Below are 24679 nucleotides of genomic sequence, written 5' to 3' on the forward strand. Positions count from 1 at the left end.
TTTGGTGTCCCATCGACTGAATCTGCGGGGTGGCCCGAGCTCTCTTCATGATCTCCTCATTAACACTGTAATAATGGGGTTTAACCACAATGTCGCGAGGAAGGCCATCTTGACGTGGGGGTTCGAAGGCCCTATGTGCTCGGTCCAGCTCCAATCTATGGGCCCTAATGTCAGGAATGAGATTTTTGATTAGTGAGTGAACTGCCTCTGTGACATCCGTTATAGACTCAGGCAGTCCTCTAATCCTAAAGTTCAGCTTTCTGGATCTATTGTCCAAATCATCGATCTTCGCTAAAGCCCCCTCTAATTGATCGTGCAGTTCCTGGAAACGATCAGTATTTTTATTCACTCAATCGATCGTAGCATCCACTTTGTTTTCAATGCTTTCAATGCGAGAACCCAGCATCTGGAGATCAGCTTTTATATCAGAAGTAATTCTGGCTGCAGTCTGGGCTAAGCCCTTATCTAGCATTTCAGAAAATTTGGAAAACATGAGAGAAATGTCCTGATGCTGTGAGACATGCTGTGGCTGTGAGGTAAACTGTGCTGCCTCCTGATAGAGGGGATTAGGCCGAGAAGTGATTACTCCTGCTGAGGAGAGCCCCTGTATTTCCTCCAGGGTTTGATTTAATAAGGAGACTGTACTGGCTGGGGACAGGGGGCCTCCGCTGTGTGTGGGAGAATGTGCCCCTCCACATACCTTCCTCCTGTAGCCTGTCTCGCCATGAAGAATTGCCTGCCAGACTTGTGTGAGGCTCCTGTGGTGGCTGCTCTGCTGCCATCTTAGTTTTTTCAGCCGCTCCCGGGAGTGCTGCAAATTGTGTCCCCAGGTCTCTCCTCGCTATCCCCTTGAACATATAAATGTGCCCCAGGGATCACAGAGTCCACCGGTCCCGATATGACTGCTCTATATGCCGGTGCTGCGCTGTGGGGTGAGCGGAATGATCTGAGTGGAGCAGAGCCCTGTGTTCAGGCGTCCATCACATGCGCATTTCCGGTTAGTTATTTTAAGCTTAATAGGTGCCCCAAGGTCAAGCTATGGGGTAGATTTTGATACACTGCGGAATTCTGCTGATTCTGTGAAGTGAGTCCAGCATGCCCAAGTTTTGTTAAACTTTGTTGTGGTATCCCTCGCCTGTTGGATTTGGTCTTCCATTTCAGCAATCCTGTCTACGCGTTTAAGCGAGTTATACACTTTTTGGCTGCGTTGATAAGGTGTCCAGTAAGCCCTTGTACACACGGTCGGAGATTCTGACGGAATTTGTCTGATCGGACCGTTTTGTCCGATATTCCAACTGTGTGTGGTCTCCATCGGACTGTTCCGATGGACCAAGTTTTCCAACTTGTTGGTAAAATTTTCAGACAAAATCCTCCGATCGGACATACTCCGATCATGTGTAGAGAATTCCGATCGGACAAAGCGCCACGCATGCTCAGATCAAATTCCTACATCAAAGCTATTGGCTACTAGCCTGAACGTAGTCCCGTCATAACTAAATAACGTCATCACGTTCTGAGCGATCGGATTTTCCCACAACTTTGTCTGCCCGTGTGTATGCAATAGTTTCGGACAAAATCCACCGGACAAAATCCGATGGATTTGGTTGTCGGAATGTCCCACCGTGTGTACAAGGGCTAAGAGATCGTTTGTAGGTCAAGTGGAGTAAGGTGTTTGAAGTAAATATTGAGCTGATGTGAAGTCTGAGCTGTAGGTCGTTATATGAGAAATCAAACGGTGTATTTCTTTCCAGTAGGGTTGTATCTGTTGGCAGTCCCACCATATGTGAAGCAGAGAGCCGCGGGACATGTTGCATCTCCAACACAGGGGAGAAATATTGGGATGGTATTTGTGAATTTTGTCTGGGGTTCTATACCACCTTGAATAGATTTTCAATGTGTTCTACTGTGCAGAGATGTTTGTGGACCCTATGTGTATGTGAGAGAGTGTTCGCTCCCGGTCCTCCTTTGAGAGGTCAATTGTTAGTTCCCTTTCCCATTGTTGACTGGTTGAGTTGTCTTTGGGATTGTTATCTGTGAACAGTAGGGAATATCTGTCTGAGATCAGGTGTCTTTGGGGCTCTGCTTTAGAGCAGATTGTTTCGAAGGGGATGTGTTCTCTGCACCAATTGGAGAATGGTTTGGAGCTAGTTAAGAAGTGTCTGATCTGTAGGAACTTGAAGAAGGTAATGTTTTCATCAGGGTAACTGGAGGAAAGGGCTTGAGATTGTAAGAGGTTACCCTTATTAAAGAATGTTTCCACCCTAGTTGATTGGTCCCCGTGTAGACTATGTGTGTTGAGCTCTGTAAGCCCTGATGGGAAAACGGGGTTTCAGTTGATAGGGGTCAGCGGCCCGAGTAAAGAAGCAATTTTCAACCTTTTGCACACGGTCCAAAAATTCTGTAATATGGGACCCATTAGGGGGTGGGCGGTGATGTCTTTAGAGATAGAGTTCTGTCTGATCCAAGGTAGGTGATGGATTGGCAGTTGGGAGAACAATTCCTCAAGTCTGATCCAGCCTTTGGCCTTTATGTGGAGGTGCCAGTCAATTTTTTTTGCCAAATGGCAAGACAAATAGTATTTATAGATATCTGGGAGTCCAAGTCTTCCTTTCAGTTTAGGGCTTACTAGCCTGGCCCAACCTAATCAAGGGTGTTTGGAGGCCCAAATTAAGTTTTTGCATATGTGTTTGTATGTGGAAAAAAATGTGAATGGAAGTTGGATTGGTACAGTCTGCATGAGGTATAAGAGTCTGGGAAGGATAATCATTTTCACAATTGCTGCCCTCTCGAACTGAGAGGTCCAATTTCTGGAGATCTTACTGGATGGTTTTGAAGATAGGGAGGAAATAGAATATAGGTCCTCTAATTTTGCCGGTAGTTGGATACTGAGATAAGTGATGGTGTTGGGATCCCAGACAAAGGGGAAGTTGGCTTGGCAATGTGTATAAGGATAAGGATGTTTAGAGCCCTGGATTTCGCAAAATTTAACTGAAGATTGGAGAGTGAGTGGAAGAAAGAAGAATCGGGGGGCGTGGCTTGGCGAGCAGCGTGGATGGAAGCAGAATGAAGGAGCTCCAGCATCCAGAGAGTGCTGGGAGCTGAAAACGACCTGATTCTTGGCCAAAAATGTCCACCCTGCTCAAGAGGGGGACACACAATAGAGCCCTGCATTCTTTGGGAACCCCTAAAGGCAAGTACTCACTGGCAAACCTCAGCAAATATCACTACAGCAGTGGTGGTGGAAGATCCAAGATGGAGCCGGCTCACAGAACGGCAGGAGAGGAGCACATGGAGGATGATGAAATCTCCCTCCCTGCGTCTGAGGACTCCACCAGAGGTAAAGTGACTGCTAGTCATCCACCAACATTTGCAGATACGACATAAATAGCTGCAGACATCAAGAACTCACTCTCAGTTGCCATCACTGACCTAAAGACTGACTTACTGAGGCTTACTGAACAAATTTCAATGAATGAGAGGGCAGGAAAATGAAGGGACAGAGCTCTAATCAGGCTGGATGACATTACAGCTTCTCATTCTCAACATATGATTGATATGAATAGACAGATTGAGGACCTGGATAACAGGAGGAGAAGACACAACATAAGAGTGAGGGGGAGTCCCTGAATCTGTCACCCCCTGAACAAATGAAACCTTCATTATCTTCCATTTTCAATAATGTAATTGAGAGACCTGAAGCTTCTCCCATTGAATTTGATAGACCTCAGAGCCCTGAGACCCAGAGCCCCTGATAATACGCCTCCTAGAGACATCCTCTGCTGTATCCTAAATTTTTGCCTTAAAGAGGAAATCCTGCAGAAAGCCAGAACAAATGAACTGATCACATTTAATGGAGTAGACTAGCGGTTGACCGATATATATCGGCCGATATTTGGCGTTTTTTAATTAACCACTTGCCGCCCGCCCTATTACAAATTGACGGTGGCAAAGTGGTTTCATAATCCTGATCGGACGTCATATGACGTGATCAGGATTATGAGCCGCTGCGCGCCCCGGGGGCGCGCATCGCGGCGATCGTTGTTGCGGGGTGTCAGTCTGACACCCGGCAACTACGATCTCGGTAAAGAGTCTCCGACGGAGACTTTTTACCACGTGATCAGCCATGTCCAATCACAGCTGATCACAGTGTAAATAGGAAGAGCCGGTGATCGGCTTTTCCTCACTCGCGTCTGTCAGACGCGAGTAGAGGAGAGCCGATCGGCTGCTCCTCTGACAGGGGGGGTCTGTGCTGATCGATTATCAGCACAGCCCCCCAAGGATGCCCACACTGGTCCACCAGGGACGCCACCAGACCACCAGGGATGCTAAGCAAAAGGTAATCCTCCCTAGACCACCAGGGATGCCACTCAGCATAATGGATGCCAATCAGTGCCCATAATGGATGCCAATCAGTGCCCACAATGGGCATCACTGATTGGCATGCATTATTGTTTGGCACTCATTGGCATCCATTAGTACAGTATAACACCAATGCTGCCTATGAGTGCCCACCTGTGCCGCCTATCAGTGCCCACCTGTGCTGCCTATCAGTGCCCATCTGTGCCGCCTATCAGTGCCCACCTGTGCCGCCTATCAGTGCCCACCCATGCCCATCTGTGCCGCCTATCCATGCCCATCTGTGTCGCCTATCCATGCCCATCTGTGCCGCCCATCCATGCCAATCCGTGCCAGCTATCAGTGCCAATTTGTGCCACCTATCAGTGTCCATCTGTGTCGCCCATCCGTGTCGCCCATCAGTGCCGCCTGTCAGTACCGCCTATCAGTGTCCATCAATGCCACCTCATCATTGCCACCTCACTGGTGCCACATCATTGGTGCCCATCAGTGCCGTCTTATCAGTGCCCATCAGTGTAGCCCCATCAGTGCCCATCAGTGAAGTAGAAATCGTACTTATTTACAAAGTTTTGAAACTGAAACAAAAAAAAAATTTTTTTTTTCAACATTTTCGGTATTTTTTTATTTGTAGCGCAAAAAATAAAAACCGTAGAGGTGATCAAATACCACCAAAAGAAAGCTCTATTTGTGGGAAAAAAATGATAAAAATTTCATTTGGGTACAGTGTAGCATGACTGCGCAATTGTCATTCAAAGTGCGACAGCGCTGAAAGCTCAAAATTGGTCTGGGCAGGAAGGTGTTTAAGTGCCTGGTATTGAAGTGGTTAATCGGCATTGGCTGATTGTGCTGATAAAGAAGACCAATTATAACTTCAGCACAACTTGCAAATGACTTCTGTAATAGAAGTCAATGCAAGTTAACTAGGTCTTCCATGGAGAAACTTGTCTCTGGGCGGTCTGCCAAGAAAAGACCAAAGAGATACAATGTTTCTACTTATCAATGAACTGAACTTGGTGTGTAGGAGTTCTCAGTTTAACCATTTAACCACTTCCCGACCGGCGCACGCCAATGTACGTCAGCAGAATGGCACGGGCAGGCATGTTGGCATACAGGTACGTCCAATTTTAAATGCCGCCCGGCCATCGCGAGCGCACCGCTGGTCGGGACCCCCGTGGGTCCGGTTGTGGGTCCCGCGGACTCGATCACCGCAGGCATATCCGCGATCGTCTCACGGGGCGGCTAAACTGGGAGATGCTGTTGTAAACGGCATCTCCCTGTTCTGCCTAGCAACAAGTGACGCTGATCTCTGCTCCATGTGATTGGAGCTGAGATCAGTGTTCACTAAAAGAAAGCCCAGCCCCCCACAGTTAGTAACACACCCCTAGGAACACTTAACCCCTACACTGCCACCCACTGGTTAACCCCTTCACTGCCAGTGTCATTTACACAGGAATCACTGCATTTGTATAGCAGTGATTGCTGTATAAATGACAATGGTCCCAAAAACGTGTCAAAAATGTCCGATGTGTCTGCCATAATGTCGCAGTCATAATAAAAATCGCTGATCGCTGCCATTACTAGTAAAAAAAAAAATTATTAATAAAAATGTCATAAAACTATCCCCTATCTTGTAAACGCTATAACTTTTGTGCAAACCAATCAATAATCGCTTATTGCGAATTTTTTTTTACCAAAAATATGTAGAAGAATACGTATTGGCCTAAACTGAGGGGAAAAAAAAAATTTTTATATATTTTTGGGGGATATTTATTATAACAAAAAGTAAAAAATAATGCGTTTTTTTTCGAAATTGGCGCTCTATTTTTGTTTATAGCGCAAAACATAAAAACCGCAGGGGTGATCAAATACCACCAAAAGAAAGCTCTATTTGTGGGAAAAAAAGGACGTCAATTTTGTTTGGGAGCCAGGTCGCATTACCGCTCAGCGACGCAGTGCCGAATCGCAAAAAGTGGTCTGGTCTTTGGCCAGCAAAATGGTCCGGGGCTGAAGTGGTTAAAGACTAAATCTTTTCTGACACTTGTTGCTTACAAGTAAAAATCCTGTATTTTCTGCTAGAAAATCACTTAGAACCCCCAAAAATTATATATATATTTTTTAACAGAGACCCTAGGGACCCTAGGGAATAAAATAGCGCTTGTTGCAATATTTTATGCCACACGGTATTTGCGCAGCGGTCTTTCAAATGCAATTTTTTTGGAAAAAATACACTAATGATTGAAAAAAAAACTAAAACAGTAAAGTTAGCCCATTTTTTTCATCCAAAAGTTTTGATTACCTGTTTTTGTGTATTTAATATTTAAGATGTAGTATCACTTATTACTAGGGATGAGCTTCGTGTTCGAGTCGAACGTACGTTCGACTCGAACATTGGCTGTTCGTCCGTTCGGCGAAGTCCGAACATTTTGGTCCGTTCACATCAAATTCGTGTGGCGCTCACGGCCCACAATGCACTGCGATGGCGCAGTGCATTGCTGGCTCATGATTGGCCAAGCATGCACTGTGACCCCGCATGCTTGGCCAATCGCAGCGCCAGCAGCGAGGAGAGCCATGATTGGCCACAGGCAGGATGCCTGTGGCCAATCATAGCTCAGGCTGTGTAGTGCACGCCCCACACTATATAAGGCCGCCATCGTGGCGGCCTCGTGTAGTGTGTTGGCGTCTGAAGCAGTGGGTGTTCTGTGTAGCTTCAACACAGTACACACCGATCATTTTCGGCCGATTTTCTATCTTGCTGTTGTGTAGTGGTTATTGTCTGCGTGTCCTGACCGCAGTATACACCGCTATATTCACCTCACCTATATAGCTAGTGATCTATCTTTTATAATAGAGCTTGCAGTCAGTAGTGTTAGGAGATAGTGCGTGCTGTCTGCGTGCTCTGTACCCAGTACATACCGCTATATCCACCTACATAGCTGTTCTCTATTTGAGCCCACTTGCCATCTGCAGGAGTTATTGGAAGTTGTGTGTGCCTCCAGCACAGCACAGTATACATCTGTATATACTCCTTTATCTCTGGTGTTCTCTGGTTATTGTCTGCGTGCCCTGACCGCAGTATACACCGCTATATTCACCTCACCTATATAGCTAGTAGTAGTGATCTATCTTTTATAATAGAGCTTGCAGTCAGTAGTGTTAGGAGATAGTGCGTGCTGTCTGCGTGCTCTGTACCCAGTAGTGTTAGGAGATAGTGCGTGCTGTCTGCGTGCTCTGTACCCAGTACATACCGCTATATCCACCTACATAGCTGTTCTCTATTTGAGCCCACTTGCCATCTGCAGGAGTTATTGGAAGTTGTGTGTGCCTCCAGCACAGCACAGTATACATCTGTATATACCCCTTTATCTCTGGTGTTCTATAATAAAGGCATCTGCAGGAGTTAGTGGGTGTTGTGTGCCTCCAGCACAATATACACTACCCAACTGCTGTTTTACCCAACTCCCTTCAGGCCATTACCATGTCTGGAAGGCCAGCAAGGAGAGGCAGACAGGCGCGAGCCGATAAAAGAGGGCAAGCATGCTCTGTGTCTAGAGACATCAGTGCTGGTCGTGGACGCGGTGCATTGTCATCAGCACGTGGCCATGGGACATGCTTGTCCTTCTTTTCGGCAGCTGGACATGTTGAACCGCAACATGCCAACGACTTGGTAGAGTGGATGACCAAGCCCTCTTCATCCTCCTCATCATCTCTCACCCAGTCTCAGGGTAGTAGCAAAGCAGCTGCCAACGCATCGTCTTCCCTCCTCTCAATGTCATCATCAGTGACTCCTTCCCTAGACCCACCACGTCCTCCTGAGGAGTCTCCTGAACTCTTTGAGCACAGTGTTGGGTACATGCTCCAGGAGGATGCCCAGTGTTTTGTGGGCTCTGATGATGACACTCAGCTAGAGGAAGGCAGTAGTGTGAGCGCAGAGAGAGGGGATGCTCAAGAAGGACAGCAATCTGGCAGTCATGTTCCACAAGCTGCAGCATACTGCCAGGTTTGCTACAGCGATGAAGAGGGAGGGGATGATGAGGGCACTGACTCCACGTGGGTGCCTGGAAGGAGGGAGGAGGAGGAGGAGGAGGAGGAGGCACATGTCTAACGAGGCAGGATGCCCTCCGGGGGCCAGCTTAGGGGCAGCACACCGACTGAATCACACCGCAGAGCTCCGCCTGTGCAGAGCGCTGCCTCTGCGCGTTATTCTAAAAGTTCTTTGGTGTGGGCCTTTTTTGAGACGAGTGCATCAGATCGCACCGCTGCTATTTGCAACATATGTCTCAAGCGTATCTCACGTGGCCAAAACATCAGCCGCTTGGGCACCACATGCTTGACCAGACATATGTTGACCTGCCATGCAGCTCGTTGGCAAGCGTACCTCAAAGACCCACACCAAAGAACAAAGCGGACCTCTCCTTGCTCCTCATCAGCTGGCATCTCCAACCCCATTAGACCTTCAGTCCTCTCTGAAACCTGCTCTGAGAGGAATGAAGCCAAGTGCTTCCGGGAACTCTGCTAGCGGTACACCCACGTCCGATTATAGCAGGCATATGTCCCTGCCCCAGCTGCTGGACCGGCGAAAGAAGTTCACTCCCAGCCATCCACATGCCCAGCGGTTGAATGCTAGCTTGGCTAAATTGCTAGCACTTCAACTGCTGCCTTTTCAGTTGGTAGACTCGGCCCCCTTCCGTGAGTTTGTACAATGTGCGGTTCCTCAGTGGCAGGTCCCCAAACGCCACTTTTTCTCACGGAAGGCGATTCCGGCTCTCTACCGGCATGTGGAAGGCAATGTCCTTGCCTCGCTGGACAGGGCGGTCAGCGGTAAGGTGCATATTACCGCTGACTCATGGTCCAGCAGGCATGGACAGGGACGTTACCTGTCTTTCACGGCCCATTGGGTCACTCTTCTGGCAGCTGGGAAGGATGCAGGACAAGGTGCAGTAGTGTTGGAGGTTGTTCCGCCACCACGCCTCCAAAATGCTACTATTGGTTGTGACACACCTCTCTCCTCCACCCCCTCCTCTTCTTCTTCCTCCATGGCCTCTTCCAGTGCTCTGTCCTCAGAACCAGCTGTGCTTCGTAGGCGTTCCAGGGGCTACGCAAGTACGCAGGCAAAACGATGCCATGCCGTGCTTGCGCTGGTTTGTTTGGGGGACAGGAGCCACACTGGGGCGGATGTTTTGTCAGCTCTGCAGGGGCAGGCCGAGAGGTGGTTGACGCCACGCCAGCTTAAGCCAGGAATGGTGGTTTGCGACAATGGCACCAACCTCCTCTCCGCCCTCCAACAGGGACAACTGACCCATGTGCCCTGTGTAGCTCACGTCCTTAACCTCGTGGTGCAGCGGTTCTTGGGCAGGTACCCCGGCTTACAGGATGTCCTGAAGCAGGCCAGGAAAGTCTGTGTGCATTTCCGCCGATCATTTAATGCCTGTGCTCGGCTGGCTGAGCTCCAAAAGGAGTTGAACCTGCCCAAGAACCGCCTTATATGTGACATGCCCACCAGATGGAACTCAACATTGGCCATGCTGCAGCGGCTGCACATGCAGCAGAGGGCCATCAATGAGTACCTGTGCGACTACGGCACCAGGACAGGGTCAGGGGAGCTCGGTTTTTTCTCACCACGCCAGTGGGGCATGATCAGGGATGCATGCACTGTCCTGTCACCGTTTGAGGAGGCCACAAGGATGGTGAGCAGTGACAGTGCATGCATCAGTGACACTGTACCTCTTGTCCACCTCTTGGAGCATACGCTGCGTGGAATAATGGACAGGGCACTTGAGGCAGAACAGAGGCAGGAAGAGGAGGACTTCCTTGCCTCTCAAGGCCCCCTTTATCCAGACAGTGTTCCTGCTGTGCCACCCATCACACAGGAAGAGGATGAGGAGGAGGAAGAGGAGGAGGAGGATGATTGTGTCAGCGTGGAGGTGGAGGCTGGCACTCAGCATCAGCAGCAGCAGCAGCAGTCTTGTAGGGATGATTTACAGTCCCAAGAAACACGTGGACTTGTACGTGGCTGGGAGGAGGTAGCTGCGGATCATGTTGTCCTTAGTGACCCAGAGGACTCCGGACTGAATGCCTCAGCTAACCTACGCTGCATGGCCTCCCTGATCCTGCAAAGCCTGCGGAAGGATCCTCGTATTCTTCGGATCAAGGAGAGGGACCATTACTGGCTGGCCACTCTCCTTGATCCACGATACAAGGGTAAGGTTGCCGACCTTATCTTGCCATCGCAGAGGGAGCAGAGGATGAGACATCTCCGGGAGGCCTTGCAGAAAGGTCTGTGCAACGCGTTCCCAGAGACTGGGAGGTTACAAACTCCTGGTCCTGGACAACGTGTTGCTGAGGCATCGGTCAGAAGGAGCGGTGGAGAAGGTGGCCGTCTGACTGATGCTTTCAGACAATTTTTTAGTCCGCAGCCCCAAGGTATGATCGGTTCCAGCACCCATCGCCAGTGTCTGATTTACATGGTGCAGGAATACCTAGGGGCAAGGTCAGACTTGGACACCTTTCCCACCGAAAATCCTCTGGCTTACTGGGTCTTGAGGATGGATCACTGGCCAGAGCTTGCACAGTATGCAATTGAGCTACTGGCCTGTCCTGCATCTAGCGTTCTTTCGGAACGCACCTTCAGTGCTGCTGGTGGCTTTGTTACCGATCACAGGGTGCGCCTGTCCACCGAATCAGTTGATCGACTGACCTTCATCAAGATGAATCAGTCTTGGATCACCCACAGCTACCAAGCACCTGAAGCTGATGTAACCGAATAATTTTTTTTGAAATACCACATCCCTTCAAGACTGCCTATGCTGATGCTGAGTGACTGTCCTGTTATGTTGATTGTCTATCCTCTTCCTCCTCCGCTGATATGTTGGAAGAACATTTCTGGTTCTGGTTGATGCCATCAGCCCAATTTTTCTGCCCCTGTTTAACAGGGGCGTTTAAGTACAATTTTTGATGCAATGCTTTGCAGCAGGGCTAATTCCTGCAATAAAACTAGAGTATATGGCAGAGGTTGCAGTGTGGTGGCACCAGCACCAGTGCCTAAGGCCCAATTTTTCTGCCCCTGTTTAACAGGGGCGTTTAATTACAATTTTTGATGCAATGCTTTGCAGCAGGGCAAATTCCTGCAATAAAACTAGAGTATATGGCAGAGGTTGCAGTGTGGTGGCACCAGCACCAGTGCCTAAGGCCCAATTTTTCTGCCCCTGTTTAACAGGGGCGTTTAAGTACAATTTTTGATGCAATGCTTTGCAGCAGGGCTAATTCCTGCAATAAAACTAGAGTATATGGCAGAGGTTGCAGTGTGGTGGCACCAGCACCAGTGCCTAAGGCCCAATTTTTCTGCCCCTGTTTAACAGGGACATGTAATTACAATTCTTGATATAATATTTCACAGGAGGGCCCCTTCCTGTGCCCACCCAGAGTAACGGTGAGGACTTATAGTGTTGTGGCACCAGCACCACAACCACCAAAGGTCAATTTTTCTACCACTGTTCAACAATGGCATGTAATTACAATTCTTGATATAATCGTTCACAGCAGGGCGCTCCAGCACCCACCAAGAGTCACTTTGAGGGCTTACAATGTTGTGGCAAAACCAACACCTTGTTCCACCATTTCTGCAGAGCATATAGGGCAGGCCCCTACTTTCAAACATCCAATTTACAAACATCTCCTACTTGCAAACGGAAGGAGACAACAGCAAGTGAGATGAAAAAAGATGGACGACAAAACAAATTATACAGGGGTGATAACCCTTCCCTATGTTTTCCAAAAAGCTTAAAAATAGTTTTTTTGACTGGAGCTACACTTTAAAAATGTACCAGTTGAAAATTACAAACAGATTCAACTTACCGTATATACTCGAGTATAAGCCGAGATTTTCAGCCTCTTTTTTGAGGCTGAAAGTGCCCCCTCGGCTTATACTCGAGTCACCGCTGTCTGACTGCTCGATCAGCGTATCGAGCAGACAGACGGCGGACATTAAAATTCAAAAGCCGCGCCTCCTTCTCCGCCTCCGCCTGTGATAGGCGGAACACTGAATTTCCCAGCAGTCAGTGTTCCGCCTATCATGGACATCCGCTCATTCTCATACTACGGACGAGGATGAGAGGATGTCCGTGATAGGCGGAACACAGGCTGCTGGGAAATTGAGTGTTCCGCCTATCACAGGCGGAGGCGGAGGAGCGGCTTTTGAATTGTAGAATGGCCGCCGAGAAGAGCGGCGATCCTGGAGCGGCGATCCATCGGCACGACACGGGACGGAGGAGGCACGGGACGGAGGAGGCACGGGACGGAGGAGGCACGGGACGGAGGAGGCACGGGACGGAGGAGGCTCGGGACGGAGGAGGCTCGGGACGACGGCGGCTCGGGACGGAGGCTCGGGACACAGGTAGGCTGGACACACACACAAGGCTGCACGGACACACACACAGGGATGGATGGATGGATGGACACACACACACACACACACACACACACACGGATGGATGGATGGATACACACACACACACACACACACACACAGGGATGGATGGATGGATACACACACACACACACACACACACACACACACAGGGATGGATGGATGGATGGATACACACACAGGGATGGATGGACGGACACACACACAGGGATGGATGGATGGATGGACACACACACAGGGATGGATGGACGGACACACACACAGGGATGGACGGACACACAGGGATGGACAGCCATGTCTCACCCTCGGCTTATACACGAGTCAATACGTTTTCCAGTTTTTTGGGGGTAAATTGGGGGCCTCGGCTTATATTCGGGTCGGCCTATACTCGAGTATATACGGTAACACAACAAACCTACACAGTCCCTGTCTTGTTTGCACCGCCTGTATACTGCTGTTCTGAGTATATAGGGCCTGGGGGCCACACGCATTTCCTTTTTTTAATATGGGTACAGGGTTCCCCTTAATATGCGTACAAGACCCAAATAGGCTGGTAATGGGCAGGGAGGGCTACCCATGCCATTTTTCTCAATGATTTTCAACCATATTGCAGGAACCAGATATAACATTAAAACCGCAAGCAGTTTTAAATGGTGTTATTTCCGTTTAATGTCATTTTGTGCAGGGACTGTTCTAAACACGGGAAACACGTGGCACTTCACAGGCATACTACAGACACCCCCCAGGCACCATATTTAAAGGAATATTTCACTTTTTTTTTTCACTTTAATCGTCATTAAAATCAGTGCTCCCGCCAAAACGGCCATTTTTAAAAACATTTTAGGCATTGACCCATGTCCCCTGGGGCAGGAGCCAGGTCCCCAAACCCTTTTTAGGACAGTATCTTGCATATTAGCCGTTAAAATTAGCACTTTTCATTTCGAACGTTCGAGTCCCATAGACTTCAATGGGGTTCTAACGTTCGTTCGAATTTGGGGTCCGTTCGAAAGTTCTGGTGCGAACCGAACCGGGGGGTGTTTGGCTCATCCCTACTTATTACTTAAGGCTGCTTTCACACTGGAGCAGGCAGGTGTTGATGGTAAAACGCTGCTAGTTTTAGTGGCGCTTTACCGTAATTTTAGTGGTGCTATTCGGCTGCTAGCAGGGTGCTTATAACCCAGCTAACGGCCGAGGAAGGGGTTAAATGAGCCCGAGAAGCGCCGCTGCCGAATCACATTGCAGGCACTTCGGCAGCGGTCCCCATTCATTTCAATGGATAGGAGTGGTGGAGGAGTGGTATACACCGCTCCAAAGATGCTGCTTGCAGGATTTTTTTTTAACGTCCTGCCAGCGCATCGCCTCAGTGTGAAAGCACTCAGGCTTTTACACGGAGACTGCAGGGGAGCCGTTTGGCAAAAAAATGCCCCAGTGTGAAAGGTGTTCGATTTTATGAAAAAAAAAAAAAGACAAAGGAAAACAAAAAATCGGACTAACATATCGGCCCAAAAAAATCTGCATCATATATCGGCCGCCGCGATTTCTAAATATCGGCCAGAGAAAAACACATATTGGTCGACCTCTAGAGTAGACGTGCAGCTCTTCCAAGACCTCTCACCTTGAAAACTAGAAGGGCCCTGAAACCCCTACTAGGAATCCTAAAAGAAAAAGAGATTGATTATAGGTGGAAATTCCCCTTTGCACTCCAAGCCACCTATAATGGCAAACAGTTCATGCCCAGAGTCCTGGATGACTTGTTGCATTTTTCTGAGAAGCTGCAGATAGCCCCAGTTGAGCTCCCAGACTGGTACGCAGAATTCCGTCTCCCTCCTGCCATGCCAGGCTTGTCTCTTGAAAAATCACCTTTTTCAATAACGAAAACAGCACAGAAACACAAGCAGACCCATCTATAACTCTCCTGCGACCAAAAGCCCCAGATCAAGGGACTCTAGACAAAACAACCACACATAAAGGAACAACAACAACAAAAGACAAACTTTTAAGTTCATTTTTAGCTCACATGGTTTGCTGAGCATGTTTGAACCACCATTTTCTTTCCCCTCCTGTAGAATTTTCTTCTTTACCTGTTATAAAGAATGTTATTAACAGTTTGGACACTAGATGGCAACCTACACTAAACATTGCTAGTAAACCAGCCTCATAGACTAATAAATAAGCAAGCATGGTTTGATGCAGCTGTTGTAATACAGGTTACATACTCTATACCCACAACGGATGCATCACAGGCAAATTATTATTTTTTTTTTTTCTCTTTTCACATTTAAGGCCTCTTTCACACGGGGCGGATCAGTAATGATCCACCCCGTGATGATCCGCTCGCTCAGCAGGGATGGCTTCGTTGTCCCCGCTGAGCCGGCGGCGGACAGGGCGGTCCCGGCACACTGTGCAGGGACCGCCCTGTCAGCTCTCCGCTCTCCTCTATGGGGGATCGGATGAGCACGGACCGTCTGTCCGTGTTCATCCGATCTGCTCTGCAGACGGATAGAAAAATAGGATTTTCCTCCGTCTGCAGAATCGGACAGTAGCGGAGGCGGACAATAGTGGGTGTCTGCGAATGTTCATCCGCAGACACCCGCTATCCCATAGGGATGCATGTATGTCCGTATTTCATCCGCAAACGGATGGATGAAATACGGACATACCGTCCGCATGTGTGAAAGGGGCCTTACGCTGAGGATTAGATTCCTATTTTCCACAAAGCTGCCACTAGAGGATCTTCAATCTCTGAAACCTCCTGAATACAGTAATCAGAGTAAGAACCCATGCAGTTGCAGATGAGAAGACTGAACACCTTGGTAAAGACGATCGGAATTTCCGATCTGAACTTTTTCCGTCGGAAAAATAGAGAACCCTCTCTCAATCTTTTGCTGGCGGGAATTTCAACAGCAAAAGTCCGATGGATCGTACACACGGTCGCAATTTCCAACCAAAACCTCACATCGGACTTTTGCTGGTGGAATTTCTGGTTGTGTGTACAGGACATAACCCAAATTTTCATCTGCTATCACAGCATGCCCAGCTAACCAACCCTCCACAGAGTAAACCAGACACTTTCACAAGTCAGAACCCTATTTCCATACCTCCCAACTTTTTTAGATGGGAATGAGGGACACTTAGCAGCAAAAGTATGCAGGCATAGGACACACCCCTTTCCACGCCCCCTTAAAGGAGAATTGTACAAAAAAAACAAGATTGGTTAAACCCTCAAGTGCTTTTTGTTACCACTACTATTCCTTTATATTGACTTTTGTAATTTACAAATGCAGCAATTTAGAAATCAGGGGTTTAGTGCTGGAAAATACTTTTTGATAGATAAAAAGTGCATTTTATATACATCTATATAGTTCAGACCAAAATGAGGGACAAATGAGGAGGAATGAGGGACATTGCTCCAAATCAGGGACAGTCCCTCAATGTCAGGGACAGTTGGGAGCTATGTATTTCCAGCAATGCTACCACCAGAGACCTCTCACCCTCCTAAGCGTAACAAGAAAAGAATAAGGAAAAACCACCAGGACAATATTGACCACCTAGCACCCAAAGGGAAACATTTATCTCTACAAATTTTAACATGATTCTCCTATATGGTCAGAGCAGAAAATACCAGCATAGGTGTTCAGGAAACAAAGAGATCTGAGTCCTACTTTTGCTTTGGAATATTATTTCCAATGACTGTGTGATAAGATTTCTCTTACAAGACCTGAATGTAAAGCGCCATACACACTATCAGTTTTTCTGCTGAGTTTTCCTTCAGATTTACCAAAACCATGTAGTGCAAGGGCCTGCCTGATTGCATACAAATTGAAACTCCTAAGGTTTGACCTCATATTATATGGTTTTGGTAAATCTGAAGGAAAACTCAGCAGAAAAACTGATAGTGTGTATGGGGTTTAAGGATCGGACTAACATCCAGGTTAACATTCATTAGATAGAGAGACAATCTGATATTCCAAAAGATTAATCTCTACCCTTAAAGATTATGATACCCTCACTGAACTGGGATCAAACACACTGGTTAATTTTATGTGTACTCTGCTTATATATGACTAACGAATAATACAGTTGTATCCTAGATCTTTTACATCAACGATGGCAGAGGATCCTCTCCACACCTGTAGCGAAACCCAAAGAATCTCTTCCTTAAGGACTTCCAGACTGAGTACCACTGTCTTGGGGTAAGATAAGGGACACTAACCTCTATACACCACAAACCTTACTTTAATACAGCTCCAAGACAGGGCTAAAGAACCAAGAAAGACACAGAATAGGGAAGGATGACATATGTCCGTTTTCCACTTCTACAAAAATGGACACGTTACTCTGGACCATGTGGTTTATTCCTAAAGTTATTAATATATAGGAAATACCATAGAACCTCATTCTACTTTTTAGGTCACATGCCTGCACAGGTGTCCTGCGCCCGCATACATCCTAAGGGGAACAAGGCAGGCTTCATAGGGAAATAGTAGCTGGATGCTGGCCACCCTGGAAACTTATAAAAACAGGAACTGATTAAGAAATAGTAAAGAACCATATTGCTGTACCTTAGTAATGTTTTACATTCTATTAGCTGCACTCCCATTTGGGAGATATGGCTGCATCTCATTGGGATCTGGGAATGACGGAACTTGAGTGGGTGCCCCTCAGGGTTCAATGAGATGCAGGTAATGGTTCAGAATTTATATCAGTAACCATATTGTTGTACCTTTTTTCTAAAGTAAAGTTACTTATGTTTCAAATACCCTGGTTGTTTACTTCTCACAACTACAGTTTCAAGAGTTAATGTTCAAACTGGTCAGAGATCACAAACCTAAATACTACATACATAAAATCCCAGCGCTCCCGGATAATCAAGAGTCCAGACAAGATTATTGTCACATATTACCACCCTTATAAGCGTCCACCAACGCACCTCCCACTCACCCCATCTGGTGGGGTAACATCTGGTGGTCCGCAATAAAAACACCAGCCTGCTCAACACCTTTGAGGTGTAATTCTGAGCAAAACTCACATATGGCTCTATTGAGTCAACCTCTCCCCTGTAGCAACCTATAGAATCTTTTCTCACCCATAATCTCACCACCTCTCCCTTTTGTTTTTGATTTTAGCTCTTGACATGGCCTATTCTCTCTTAGGGAAATGGTCTCAATATCCCTGAAAAAAGGGCAAAGATATCGAAGGAGCTGAAAAAAGCTAACCCTGCAATAGTTTACCTCCAAGAAACACACTTCAAGAATAATAATATTTCCAAACTCACCAACGGCCACCCAATCCCCCCCCCCCCCACACACACACACAAAAGATATTCCAGAATTGATCTAACCTTCATCTCCCAAAGATTTTATCAACTAGAGAAGAAATTGGAATAATATCCATATCAGGTCATGCCCCTACCGCCATCACTCTTAAATTAAATTCTCCCAAACCTAAAACTTTCAATTGGAGCCTCAACTCGGCCCTACAAACTGATCAAACCATACAAGATAATATACATGAATCCATTAAAAAGTACTTTGAAACCAACCTAGAATCAGATACCAACCCCCTAAACAACTGGGGAGCCCATAAGAGTGTAATCAGAGGTGAATTTATAAAATGGGTAGCTAGAAGAAAAAAGGAAAGAGAAAAATAAATAACTACCGTATCCAACAAAATAGTCAGTCTTGAAAGTCAACATAAACAATCCCTTACCATTAAATTAGAGGAAGAACTTACAAAATACAGACATGCCCTTAACCACTTCAGCCCCAGAAGATTTTACCCCCTTCCTGACCAGAGCACTTTAATGCAATTCGGCACTGCATCACTTTAACTGACATTGCGCAGTCCTGCGATGTTCCACCCCAACAAAATTGATGTCCGTCCCCCCCCCCCCACAAATAGAGCTTTCTTTTGGTGGTATTTGATCGCCTCTGCGTTTTTTATTTTTTGCGCTATAAACAAAAAAACAACAATTTTGAAAAAAACACAATATTTTTTACCTTTTGCTATAATAAATATCCCCAAAAAATATATAAAAAAACGTTTTTTTCCTCACTTTAGGCCCATATGTATTCTTCTACATATTTTTGATAAAAAATTGCAATAAGCGTATATTGATCGGTTTGTGCAAAAGTTATAGCGTCCACAAAATAGCGGATAGTTTTATGGCTTTTTTATTATTATTTTTTTTAAACTAGCAATGACGGCGATCTGCGATTTTTATCGGGCTGCGACATTATGGCGGACACGTCGGACAATTTTGAAACATTTTTGGAACCATTGCCATTTTTATAGCGATCAATGCTATAAAATTGCATTGATTACTGTGAAAATGTCACTGGTAGTGAAGGGGTTGACCACTAGGGGGCAGTGAAGGGTTTAAGTGTGTCCTAGTGTGTGTTCTAACTGAAGGGGGATGGGACTGTGCAGGGAAGAGGACAGATTGTCTGTTCATACTCTGGGCACTTGCATTGCGCGCACACATGGTACATCGGTACCATGATGGCGATTCGTGCAGCCAAGAAATGTTGTCGCAGTATAACTGCGGCGGTTGGTCGGAATGCGGTTAAACAGATATTAGACCTCGAAACCAGAAGAGCACTTTTTTTTCCAAAAGAATATCTTCTATGAACATGGAGATAAGAGTGGGAAACACTTGGCTAGAGCACTAAAAGAAGCAAACATAATGGGACAAATACATGCCGTATGAAACAAAACAGGTACTTTGGTACATAAACCCGAAAAAATTGCGGAACTATTTCATATGTTCTATACATCCCTATATGATATAAAAACATAACACAAACCTTCTCATATCACGGGCGTAAAGGAAGAATCAATCCAAGAATTCCTGCAAAATAGTAGATTATTTATATCATGTGGTTTGAGGATCAATAATCTAGAAGAACCCATAGTTATTGCAGAAATACAAGAATTAATTAAAAAACGAAGACTTGGAAAGAGTCCTGGCCCGGATGGTTTCACATCCCAATATTACAAAACATTCACACATCTACTCTCTAAACACACAAAGCATAAACATAACCCTGACTCCCTCTTAATGACTTATATCCCAGTTGTCTCAAAACTAGATAAAGACCCCACGGAATGGAATGTGGCAACTTTTGACCCATTTCCCTTCTCAACATAGATCTAAAAATCCTTACTAAAATTCTAAACCCCTCTTATCAAAAACTCATAGGCACAGAACAAGTGGGCTTTATGCCTGGTAGGGAAGCCAGAGACAATACAACCAAAGCATTCAAATGAATTCACTATGCCAGGACCTCCAAAATCGAAGGCCTTCTGCTCTCTACAGATGCAGAAAAGGTCTTTGATAAAGTTTCCTGGGACTACATGTTTGTCACATGTTCACACGCTGGTCTAGGAAACAACATGCTAAATTGGATAGGAGCCTTATACCAACATCCCCAGGCTAAAATCAAAATAAACAATACCTTATCGGAACCAATCAACATTCACAATGGCACCCGCCAAGGATGCCCATTGTCACCGCTCCTCTTTATACTTACATTAGAGCCACTCATCAGAAGCATAAATCTAACCACAGACATTCAAGGGTTCCAAATAAATAAAAAAGAATACAAAATAGAAGCCTATGCAGACGACTTCCTATTTTTTTCTTTCACAACCACACATCTCCATGCCTCACCTCCACAAAATATTTAAGACATTCGGATACATTTCTAATTTTAAAATCAATCAAACCAAATCTGAGGCACTCAACCTTACACTATCCCCCAACCAATTGAACATGACAAAAAGGAACCACACTTACAAGTGGGTACAAAAAAATATCAAATATCTAGGAGTTAATCTCACTACAAACATTGACTCTATATATAAGCCAATTATAAACCCTTACCACACTCAATAACAAAAGACCTTAAAAATTGCACCCCGAAATTATTCTCTTGGTTTGGCAGAGTGTCCATACTGAAAATTACAATTCTCCCTAGGCTACTGTATATCTTCAACACTTTACCAATACATATTCCCAACGCATTCTTCACCAAACTTAAAGAACTACAAAGAAGATTTCTATGGGGAGGGAAAAAGCCTAGATTAAACTACCGACTACTTACCTCCCCCAAAAACGGCATACGCCTCCACGATTTTAAAAAATACCACATTGCAACTCACATCACAACATTAATAGATTGGCATTGCCACGGGGACAATAAAGACTGGGTACAACTGGAACTTTCTTACAACAAACAACAGCTATTATATTTTCCCTGGACAACCAACTCTAAATCAATCAGAAACACGAAACACCCCCTGATTACTACTACAATAGACATTCTACACAAAATTGCTTCAACACACAAAATGGCCTCAATACCTGGCCAGCTAACACTGATTTCCGGCAACCCGGATTTTTCCCCTGGGCTAAATAGAGAAGTCTCCTGAGACCTAAACACAGCTCGAAGTTCCTGGCATCTCATTGTTTGCTCAGAAACAAGCTAAGAACCTTAGACTCAAGAAGAATACGGGGAATCATTTCCTGGCCATTGGTTCTACATGCAATTTAAAAACTACCTACTAAACAGTAAACATAGAGCTTCATACTGCTTACCCATGACACCTCCGGAAGATATTTGCTACAAAAGATCCCGGGTACTTAAAACCACTTCCCTGGCATATTCCTGGTTGACCCAATCAACTCTTACAGATAGCAAAAATCATAAAGAAAGGTGGGAGCTAGACCTGGTAACCAAAATTAGCGAAGTTTAATGGGAAAAATCATAATCGTAGGCCGCTAGTTTGTATTGTTTATCTTTTATTTCTACCACTTTAATGTCTGCGTTGGCCCTGATTCTGCGGAAGTAGGGGTTCCAGGGTGAGCACAAATATGAGTGGGGATAAGGAGCATCCTTGCCGTGTGCTGTTAGATATGGAGAAGGCGGCCGACGGGTGATCATTGACTTTAATTCTTGCTGTTGGGGACGAGTAAAGGGGCAAGGATGAAATGGAACATGCGGTCTCGGAACCCCAGGGCTTTTAAAGCTTCTGACATGTAGTCCCAGGGCACTCTGTCGAACGCCTTCACCGCATCAAGAGATAGAAAAAATCCTGATTTGGCAGAGGAAAATAACCAGTGTTGTACACTTATCGCTTTTAGAGTGTTGTCCCTTGCTTCGCACCTGGGAATGAATCCAACTTGGTCCAGGGAGACCAGTTTGGAGAGTAGAGGGAGTAATCAGTTTGCGAGAACTTTTGCTAATAGTTTCACGTCAACGTTTAGAAGGGATATAGGCCTGTAGCTGAACACAATCACAGTATCTTTACCTGGTTTTGGTATCATGGTTATGTGGGCTTTCGAGAAGGTCTCTGTTAGTATGAGAGGAGGACGATAGCGAGTTAAATGCTTTCAAGAAGTAAGGGAGTATTTTGTCCAAAAGGGATCTGTGGTAGCTAACAGTCAGGCCACTAGGGCCTTGGCTCTTGCCTGTGTTTAGCTTTTTCAGGGTTTCTGAGGTTTCTTCCAAAGAGATTGGTTTGTCTAGTTCTGCCGCTTCTGAGGATGTGATAGGTTTGGGGTTATATTGGTTGAGGAAGTTGGTGATCATTTTATTTCCTTCTGTAGCTCACTGCAGTGTATTTGGGGTAGTCAAGTTATAGAGTTTAGTATCATTTTTTTTTAATTGATCCGCAATGCATTCTGATGTGTCGACTGCGTTGCCTGAGGTAGTTGTGATAGAGTGAATTGTGGACGTCGCTATTTTAGTTTGGAGGGCTCTTGAGAGCCACTTCCCGATTTTGTTGCCAAATTCAAGAAAAAACGCTGTGTCAGTGTGTATTTACATGTGATAGTTTTCCCCAGTTCATCAAGTAGGGGTTCCCCGGCTTGTAATAGTTTGATTAGTGTTTACGCTGCTAATGATTGCTTATGTCTTCTTTCGAGAGAATGAATGCAGTCTGACAATTCTGCAATACACGCTTGCCTGTTTTTTTTTTTTCGGCTTAGCAGCAAGGGAGATAAGTTCACCCCTGATAACACATTTGTGTGCTGTCCAATGTGTCATTGGAGATATTTCCACGGATTCATTCTCGCAAAAATATTGTGATAGGCGTGAGTTGAGCGTCTGCACAGAGTCAGGGTCATTCAGGAGGGAATTACTGAGTCTCCAGATTGCTGATCTTCTGGGCTTAGTCGGGAATGTTATGGTTATGGATATCGGATTGTGGTCAGGAGAGAAGCATAGGGTCTATGGTCGCACTTATGAGGGATGCTAAATCGGTCTGCGTGATGAAGAAATAGTCAATCCTAGTGTATTTGTTATAGGGTGGTGAAAAAATGTGAAGTCTTTGGGTGTTGGGATATAGCATACACAAAGCATTGTGCAAAGTAAAAATTTTCAGCATAGTTTTGATTGCTCGAAGGGCTCTGTATATTAATGTGGAGGAGCCTGATGAGGTGTCCTGGGAGGGACTGAGAGCTATGTTGAAATCTCCCCCTACGATATACCTGCTTGGAATGTAATGGGGAGCTGTAGGGTGTTACAGATAAATGGCACCTGTTGCTTATTGGGAGCGTATAGGTTCGCGAGCGTGATTGGCTTGTTGTAGAATTTTCCCTCAAGAAATAGGTATCGGCCATGGGCGTCTTGCAGTGTATCTAGTATCTGAATAGGACAGTTTTTGGAAATCAACATGGATACCCCCTTGGCTTTAGATTTGTCATGGGAAGCATTGTATGCTGTTGGATAGAAGCGATTGTGTAGTCTGGGGATGTTAGAGCGAAAGTGAGTCTCTTGAAGAAACATCACGTCCACTTTAGCTTTTTGTACGGTTAGTGCATTGCTGGCTTTTGTCGTAGTGCATTGCTGGCTGATGATTGGCCAAGCATGCACTGTGACCCACATGCTTGGCCAATCACAGCGCCGGCAGCGAGGAGAGCCATAATTGGCCACAAGCAGGATGCCTGTGGCCAATTATAGCTCAGGGGGTTTAGTACATGCCCCACACTATATAAGGCCGCCTGCATGGTAGCCTTGTGTAGTGTGTTGCGGCGTTCATAGAGAGACAGATAGGCAGGGACAGCGTCTTCATTTCTTGTGAACCTAGCGCAATTAGTCTGTGTATGCCCCCTGCACAGTGTACACCTGAAGCTACCCCAATTGCTGGTGTTGTTCTGGTCCTATACCACAGGCAGCTGCAGCAGTTACAGTCGGTGTATTGTGCCACCTGCACAGTATACACCTGAAGCTACCCCCAATTGCTTGTGTTGTTCTGATCCTATACCACAGGCAGCTGCAGTAGTTACAGTCGGTGTATTTGTGCCATCTGCACAGTGTACACCTGAAGCTACCCCAATTGCTGTTGTTGTTCTGGTCCTATACCACAGGCAGCTGCAGCAGTTACAGTCGGTGTATTGTGCCACCTGCACAGTGTACACCTGAAGCTACCCCCAATTACTTGTGTTGTTCTAGTCCTATACCACAGGCAGCTGCAGCAGTTACAGTCAGTGTATTGTGCTCCCTCCACACTGCTTACCTGAAGCTACCCCAATTACTGGTGTTATACCACAGGCAGCTGCAGCAGTTAGTCTGTGTATTGTGCCCCCTGCACAGTGTACACCTGAAACTACCCCAATTGCTGGTGTTGTTCTATTCCTATACCACAGGCAGCTGCAGCAGTTACAGACGGTGTATTGTGCCACCTGCACAGTGTACACCTAAAGCTACCCCCTAATGCTGGTGTTGTTCTAGTCCTATACCACAGGCAGTTGCAGCAGTTACAGTCTGTGTATTGTGCCACCTGCACAGTGTACACCTGAAGCTACCCCCAATTGCTTGTGTTCTTCAGATCCTATACCACAGGCAGGCAGCTGCAGTAATTACAGTTGGTGTACTGTGTCATCTGCTCAGTGTGCAC

The 24679-nt window shown here is 46.1% G+C and overlaps 1 protein-coding gene across 4 annotated transcripts in view; it reads right to left on the bottom strand.

Annotated features, from left to right (window-relative positions):
- LOC143927337 (uncharacterized) overlaps window positions 1-24679 on the bottom strand; it is a 92740-nt gene that overhangs the window by 47688 nt on the left and 20373 nt on the right. Inside the window, exon 2 of one of the 4 annotated variants that reach the window (XM_077451345.1) lies at window positions 19585-19628. The exons of the other annotated variants lie outside the window; for them this stretch is intronic. The gene's annotated coding sequence lies outside the window, so the exon portion shown is untranslated. The remainder of the gene's footprint in view (window positions 1-19584; window positions 19629-24679) is intronic. 4 annotated transcript variants of the gene reach the window in all.

Source organism: Lithobates pipiens, unplaced genomic scaffold (assembly GCF_037356315.1).
Source record: "Lithobates pipiens isolate NorthernLeopardFrog02 unplaced genomic scaffold, aLitPip1_a1.2 Scaffold_23, whole genome shotgun sequence".
Lineage (NCBI taxonomy): Eukaryota > Metazoa > Chordata > Amphibia > Anura > Ranidae > Lithobates > Lithobates pipiens.